Raw genomic sequence first — 8,389 nt, forward strand, 5'->3', positions numbered from 1 at the left:
CTGTGGTATTTATTATGGCAGCTCTAGCAAACTAATACAGCCATCCAACAACCATTAATGAGAAGCAATTTCTGTCATTCTTACCCAGCCACTGCATCATCCCTGTGTTCCCCTTTTAACTTCTTGCTCCTTCCAATCCAGAACTCAAATTCTTGTTTTACTCTCTCCCCAATTATACCCACCTACCCATTTCATTTTCATATCATCTCATTTTCATTTTCCTATCCCTCTCCTGTATCTTATGTCTCCCATCTTTTCCTCAAGGAACCAGGGATTTCAAGCAATACTTTAAATCTTTTAAAGCTAAGCCTTTCCCTGGAGAATCCAACTGTTGTTTTCGTACACATTAGACTGAAACACATGTCCTTATATCTTGCTCCTGAGAAAGTCACACAGATGAAGACTCAATTATAGGTTGCAGCAGGGGAAAAAGGCATCATAGAATGACAGAACAGCCTTTACTTCAAATCTATACTAGACTATCAAGTTTATCTTCTGAGATTACCAGAACCATGGGAACAGATTGCTACGCTGTGGAACCAATACTCATACCCACCAAGCTACCTGCAGAGAAAATCTGGCTCCATTCACTCCTGCAGTTAATCTCCAGTAATGCTCTCTTTTGTTTCAGTTTAGTGAAGCATGGAAGACTTAACAAATGATGGGCTGCTTTTTGATAGTGAGCCCATAGGGCAGGGTCCCTTGATAGTTCTGTGCTCTGTAAACTAGCTAGCATACTGCTGATGTTCAATAAATATCACATATTGTCAACTCTCAATTATTCAGTGTATAATGAGGAAAATGTCTTGACATGCACTGCCTCAGAGCTTAATCAAGAAGTTGTGTGATTCTGATGCTTATTATATAATAGATTGACGTTTTTACTTAAATTGCTAGACTGTATACATTTGTATTAACAGTACATCTTTAAATGAGTCCAATTTATTTCTAGTGACAATATTAGAAATTATTTAAATTACTGAATATCAGTAACAGAGAATTTTTTAAGTAAGCCAGCCAGTACAGTATTCACAAATGTTATGGTGACAGTCTCAAATGATGACTGTCTATCTAATGTTCTCTGTCCATTCAAGCTCCTTGATCTTTACCCATGATCTTTCCTTTTTTGGAATTCTCTTCCTCCCCCAACTGGATCCGTCTTCATGGAAAATTCCAACTCACCTCACTGGGAAACTTTCCCTGAAAGTATATTCTCCCCCACAAAAAACAACTGTTTGATATATCTTTGTAACTCTAGTACTTGGAACAATGTATACTGAATGTGTTCAAAATAGCTAGAGTCTAAAAAATTCCTAGAACATAGAAATTATTCAGTAAATAGTTGTTGAATAACTTAATAATACCTGAAGGTTGAAACTATAAATTCCCCATTGTCTGTCTTTGCATATTGGTCCATGGTAGATGTACAAATCAGCAAATTAGTGGGAAAGAGGGAGGAGAAGAATAACCTGGACAATATGGGTGGCCTAGATCTCAAGATGACAATGAGCCTATATATATAGCCTATGTATATACACATATATATAATGGGGGCTCAGGTAGGATCAGTTCAACTTTCAAAGACTGAACTACCTACACCTAGTAAAAGAGAAAATTATCATGCAATTCATTAAACTACATTTCCAAACCACATTAAACTGAAGGCATTACAAGATGAGGTTTTTAAATCTGCAGCAGTCACTCTAAAAATCAATACAAAAGCAGAATACGTGCTTTACCATTTTAACTAATTTCTCCAGATGGATCTAACTCCTACTTGTTAAAGAGAGACTACATTTCCTGTTTGCCCTCAGCAAGGCTTTGTTTCATTCAAAAATTGAGAAAAAAGAAAACAAAAGCTCTAGCTTCCAAAACAAAACAATATTCCACATAGAAATTCAAAAGTAGTATCTGCATTATACCAACTGGGTCTGAATCTGACATGTTGTCCCTTACCAAAGAGCCACTTTCTGCATGAAGCACAAGACTTTACAGAAACTCTTACTCATTCTTGACACGTAGTTGCCACATCATCCTCTGCCTAAAGGTAAGCTAATAACCAGGGTGTCATGGGATATTCTAGGAGAGAAGCGGCACCTCTAAGAGGTTTGACCTGATAGTGATGGCACATTATACTCTGTTTTATAAATTATAACAAATCCATCTGCAGTCAAATCAGTTTAAAATTGACTCCTCTGCCAGGTGCTATGGTAAAATTTTGTTCTCATGTAGCAACTCTTTGAGAACTTCAAATAACTTCCTAAAAATAGGTGCTATCACCAGCTTGTTTTCAACAGGTTGAAGGCAGTTGAAAGCTCAGTGCAATGTTTATAAGGGTTCTTGTCCTCCTCCAACACACTGGCTGGCTCTTCACTTATAATGATGCTGATGATATCACTGAACCATGTCAGGCTGTACCATGCCCTCCATCTCTTCTTATCAGAATTTTATGAATGAGCATTGCGTTCTTCAAAGCTTTGTAGTTTATTGGGTCTGATTGCATTGGTGGTACAAATCAGAGCAGAAACTAAGTTCAGCTAGCTCTTTGGTAGAATAAAGTTTTCTGTCCTCCCCTTTTGTTCTTCTTAAAATTTTTTTTAATAATATTTGATTGGATTTCACATATTTTCTTTTTAACATCTATACATCATTGATATGGAAGAGACCACGGGAGCTTACCAAGGTCTATCATGTCATCTTAAAGTAGTACTTTCTAGGTATCAGGCATCAGTGTTATAAAAAGATTCCATTGATGGATTTCATTAATTCATGCCACTTGATCCTTCTATTTTTTTAAAGATAGATATTGCAATTTTATTTCAAAGAGCATTTCTCTATCTTTATAATTAAGATTATCAGTTTTCATGGATCCAACTTTTTTCATTTATAGATTATAAGAAGAGACAAACTCGGAGGAATGCTATATTTTTATTTTAAAACATTTTCAATTAGAGTTGACATACAATATTATATTAGTTTCAGGTGTGCAGCATAGTGGTTAGACATTTATACAACTTACAAAGTGATTTCCCCAATAAGTTTGCACCCACATGACACCATGTATACTTATTACAATATTATTGACTATATTCCCTAAGTTGTACTTTACATCCCACGACTATTTTGCAACTGAGAATTTGTATTTCTTAACCACTTCACCTTTTTCATCCAACCCCCAAAACCCCTCCCACTTAGTAACTATCAGGTTGTTCTCTATATCTATGAGTTTGCTTCTGTCTTGCTTGTTCTTTTATTTTGTTTTTTAGATTCCACATAAAAGTGAAATCATATGATATTTGTCTTTCTTTATCCAACCTATTTCACTTAGCACAATACCCTCTAGGTTCATCTATGTTATTGCAGATGGTAAGAGTTCACTCTTTTTTATGTCCAAATAATATTCCATTTTATATATGTATCACATCTTCTTATCCAATCATCTTTTGATTGGAGCATTTAATCCATATACATTTAAAGTAATTAATAGATATGTAGTTATTGCCATTCTATTCATTGTTTCTGATTGCATAGTTCTTCTCTGTTCCTTATTCTCTTGCTCTCTTCTCTTGTATGTTGATGATGCTCAGGTGTTGTGTTTAGACTCCTTTCTCTTTATCTCTTGTATATCTCTTGTATATTTTTGGTTTGTGTTTACCATAGGCTTCATATGTACTAAGCTATGTTTATAGCAGTAGGCTTTAAGTTAATGGTCACATAAGTTTGAACATATTCTGTAATCACTACCAATTTTACTTACCCCCTCCACATTTATGTTTTTGTCATTATTTTGTGTGTGTGTGTGTGTTTATGTGTATCCCTTAATTTACTGTTTTAATTACACGTGATCTTCCTTCTTTTGTCTTTGAATCTTTGTATCAGCTTTAGTGTTTGCCTTTGTCAGTGAGAGATTTTTTCTTTGCTATATATTCTTATTTATATAAAAAACTATATAGTTTTTTCCTTCTTCTTAAAGAAGTCTGTTTAACATTCTTATAGTAATTGTTTGATGGCGATGAACTCTTTCATTTTTTTTCTTTTCTGGGAAGCTCTTTTCCTCTCCAATTCTAAACGATGGCCTTGCTGGGTTGATTAATCTTGGTTGTAGGTTCTTGTATTTCATCACTTTGAATATTTCCTGCCAATCCTCTCTAGCCTGTAAAGTTTCTGTTGATAAATCAGCTAACAGTCTTATGGGAGTTCTCTTGTGGTAACTTAACAGCCTTTCTCTTGCTGCTTTTAAGAGTCTCTTTGTCTTTAATCATTGGCATTTTAATTATGATGTATCCTGGTATGCGTCTCTGAGTTCATCTTATTTGGGACTCTCTACTCTTTCTGAGCTTGTACGTTTATTTCCTTCACCAGATTAGGGATTTTTTTTTTTTTTTTTTTTTTTTAGTTTCAGGTGTACAAGACAAGGTAATACTTAGACGTTCATCATTGTTTCTTCAAACAGGCTTTGAATCCTTTGCTCTCTCTCTTCTCCCTCTGGTACCCCTATGATGAAAATGTTGGCATGCTTGACATTGTTCCAGAGGCACTTAAACTATCCTCAGTTTTTTTTTTCCTCCTCTGATTGGGTGTTTTCTGCTACCTTATCTTCCAAATTGCTGATTCAATCCTCTGCTTCTTCTAATCTGCTGTTGATTCCATCTAACGTATTCTTTATTTCAGTTATTGTAGTCTTTATTTCTGAATTTTTTTTTTTATGTTTTCTATCTCCAGTTTTGTATTTCTTATGTCTTTTTTGAACTGCTTCCTGAGATCATTGAGCATCTTCATAACCAATGATTGTAACTCTGCATCTGGTAGACTGCTTACCTCAAATTCGTTTAGTTCTTTTTCTGGAGTTTTGTCCTGCGTTTCATTTGAGACATGCTTCTTTAACTTCATTTTGGCTGTCTCCTGTGTTTGTTTCTATGTGTTAGATCTGTTATGTCTCCTTATCTTGGCAGAGTGGCATTATGTAGTAGGTGTTCTATATGGCCCAGTGGCACAGTCTCCCTGGTCACTTGAGCTGGGTGTCCCCTTGTGTGCCTTGTGTGTGGTCTCCTGTTCTGGTTGAGCCTTGATTACTATTGGCATGTCACTGGGTCAGATTGACCTTAAGACATGGTCAGGGGTAGGACTCAACAAAGGAACAATGGCTCCTGCTGATACCTCAGTCCCTGAGAAAGCTGCCTCTACAGATAATTTAGTTCCTCCCCAAATGTCCCTGGCACTTTTTGAGCTGCTGTCTCTTTGCTGAAGCTTAGGGTGACTGTTTGTAAGTCTGTGTGCAGGCCCTTTAAGAGCACTTCTAGCAAGTCTACAGCAACCCTGCTTCTCACCCGGACTGTGTCCCTGCTTATTTTCACAGCCAACAATTGTGAGGACTACTTATCCCAGCACTGGTGCTCTGGTCTGGGGAGCCCAATGTGATGCTGAGCCCCCTTACTCATCACGGGGGACTTCTGCAGCCAAGCTATCCCTCTTGATTCTTAACTACCACCCATGGGTATGGAACCAGCCCATTCCACATTTCTACCCCTCCTCCCAGTCTCAATGTGGCTTCTATTTTATATCCTTAGTTATGGGAATCCTGCTTAGCTGACATCAGGTGGTTCTTAAGAGTGATTGTTTTATACTTTTATTGTAACTTTGAGATGGTCATGGGAGGAGGTGACCATAGTGTTTACCTAGTCCACTATCTTGATCAGAAGTCCTCTGAGGAACGCTATTCAAAACCAAAGCTCAACATAAAACCAAAACTAATACATTGTACTGTTTTTGGCAGCCAATAACATATGGCTGCATACTGATAGACCAGTGCAGGAAAATACATACTCAATTTAGTGCAGTATGTTTTAATCTGAATAAGTTGATTCAATTAAGTTCAATAATGTTTATTGATGATTATCATATGACAGGCAGTCCGCTAGGCACTGAAGTCACACAAACAGGAGTAATTTGCAGTACCAGCCTTCAGGAAACATGTAATCTACTCAGGAACATTGAAATGTATACATGTAACCATAATACAAGGAAACATGGCCTGAGTATTAAAGGTATGCAGATGGAGAAATAGCAGCTAAACATGATTTGGGGGGATCAGAGAAATCTTCATTCACAGGAAGGAAAACATTTTCTGGCCTGTAATGGATCTTGTATTAAACTTATACCTCTCCTTTGAAACTTAGCTGTCCAGGCCACATGTACCTGTGGGCCAAACTGGGGTCCCAGTCACTTATTTGTTTCATTTCACTGGCTTGTACCTCTAAGCACAAGCAGCCTCTGCAAAGTTTCACCCTGTAATTTCTGAATGCTCTTTGGACAAGTTATGAAACCTCTCTGAGCCAAAATTTACTCATCTGTAAAATGATAATAATATCTTCACCTTTGAATTGTCATTAGGATTAAATGAGAGCATATATATATATATATATATATATATATATGTTTATATATGTATGTATACATATATAATATAGTTCATGAAAGAACTATTATTATTTTATACTTGCATTGTACATCTCATCCAAAATAAATGATTAATGACCCATTTTGTGAGAGAAGTAAAGTAAAAGAGATAGGGTGCAACCCTACTCCGATCCCTCCTCCAGACACACTTTAGGTACAAAAGTTGAAGAATGATGGAGGGAAGAGGAGAAGAGAAGAAAATTAATTTCTCCATTCGTTCTGTGAGCTTCCAGTAACATGTATTTTTCCTGTGATTTTCTTGAGATTTTTCTAGTCTATTACAAAACTGCCTGTTTATACCTCTCCACTGAATAAAAACCAAAGACAATGGCTGTTGCACCAACAAAATCTTATATAGATGGACACATAGAGTACACTGCCAAGGTTTTTCTGTGCTTATTTCCAGATATCTGTCTTCCCAAATCTTCCTTCCACCAGTAACTGGAGCCATAACTCCAGCTAGGTAGATCCAGATTTCTGAACACTCTCTACAATTCAAAGGTAGACAACAAGAAAGTTGACTTCTACCACTTTTATATCTCTATATGTCCTTGTTACAGATTACATAATCTTGATGAGACTGGCTAATATAACTGACACGTAGTTTGCTGTTAAGAACAAATTGTATGATGATAAATTCATTCAGTTAACTGTTAATCATGCCACTAGAAAGGGTAATTGGAAAATCAAACTGAACAAAATTCTGGTTTTATTATTTACTCTGTTGGAAACAAACACATTTTATTATGTAGTTTAACATTATGTTGTTTTTAATTCAAATTTTTATTTCGAGCTATCTAGAATCACAACCCCACACACACTTATAAGAAATAACACAGAGAGACCCTGTGTGTTCTTCACTCAGTTTCCCCAATGGTAGCATTTTGAATAATAGTAGGGTAGTGCAGTATCACAATCAGGATCTTGATATTGATATAATCTTGAGATAATCTACTCATCATATTCAGATTTCCCCAGTCTTATATGTACTCATTTGTGTGTGTGAGTGTGTGCATGCTCACGAGAGAGGGAAAGAGACAGAGACAGAGACAGAGATGTGTGTTTATTTCTATGCAATTTTATCACGTTTATGTTCACATATCCACAACAGTCAAGATACAGAACAGTTTTGTCACTACAAGGGTCCTTCATGTTGCCCTTTTGTAATCACACCCACCTCCCCTTCTATCCTTAATCCTTAGCAACTACCAAAATGTTCTTTATTTCTATAATTTTGTCATATCAGGAAGGTTATATAAACAGACTTACAAGTAACCATTTGAAATTGACTTTTTTCACTCATCATAATTCCCTTGAAATTCCTCCAAGTTGTTATGTCTATCGATAATTTTTGTTATACTATTACGGCTGAGTAGTAATCCATGGTATCGATGTACTTCAATTTGTTTAATGTTCAGCTTTGAAAGACATCTGAGTTGTTTCTAGTTTTTGCATATTACTACTATGCATAATAGTAGTAGCATAATAAAGCTACTATGAAAAGAAATGAATGAACTAATCAGAAACAGTCTCAGAGACATAGAGGAAAAACTGAGGGTTGCTAGATGGGAGGGGAGGTGGGGATAAGGGGGAAGGTGAGGGGATTAGAAAGCACAATCAGTAACCACAAGATTGCCACAGGGATACGAGAGTCAATTTGGGTATTAAATCAATAATGTTGTAAAGATTCTGTAGGGTATCCAATGCACACTTGTCCCATTAGGGAGACCACCTCAGGGATAATGTAGATGCCTGATCACTGCACTGTACACCTGAAGCTGAACAATAACGAATGTCAACTACAATTACATATATTGTAAAGTGACTGTATATATATACATACATATATACATATATATGTATGTATATATATACATATATACATACATACATATATACATATATACATACATATATATGTATATATATGTGT

Source organism: Rhinolophus hipposideros, assembly GCF_964194185.1.
Source record: "Rhinolophus hipposideros genome assembly, chromosome: 2".
Lineage (NCBI taxonomy): Eukaryota > Metazoa > Chordata > Mammalia > Chiroptera > Rhinolophidae > Rhinolophus > Rhinolophus hipposideros.